This window comes from Nothoprocta perdicaria, unplaced genomic scaffold (assembly GCF_003342845.1).
Source record: "Nothoprocta perdicaria isolate Ctin4 unplaced genomic scaffold, notPer1 scaffold_56, whole genome shotgun sequence".
Taxonomy (NCBI): domain Eukaryota; kingdom Metazoa; phylum Chordata; class Aves; order Tinamiformes; family Tinamidae; genus Nothoprocta; species Nothoprocta perdicaria.
The window spans coordinates 2,879,104-2,879,575 of record NW_020455821.1 but is presented as its reverse complement, the minus strand read 5'-3'; positions in this window follow the sequence as shown (position 1 = coordinate 2,879,575).

The window sequence follows — 472 nt, the reverse complement described above, 5'->3', positions numbered from 1 at the left end:
GACGTCTCTGGATAAAGAGTAGGAATAGGCATGTAGATATGTATCCACAACAACCTTTACTGCAAATTTGAGGGGGAGGAAAAGCAGGTGTCCCATTTAATTGAAGGCCTGTAATAGTCTGAATTTTACTGTGGCTTATTTCTAGTCAAAATCAGTTTCTTGACTCTATTTTTCATACTGATAATGCAGAGTGCTGGCAGAGCAGTGTTGTTTGCAAGGATATTTTTCTTTAGAAAACAGAAGACTACCATGAACAGATTTAATTWAAAAATTGTAAATCCATCGTATAACTGAATTCCTGACCAAATATAGTTTGGAGACTGTGCGTTGAAAAACTCTGYGAGAGAAGGACTCTTAAGAAGAACTGTATGAGAGGGAAGGACTTAACACTATGCTTTTATTTTTATTATTAATATGATTTAACRGAATATCTACAAGTATTTTTAATTATTTCAAAAGAGAGTGACAGTAA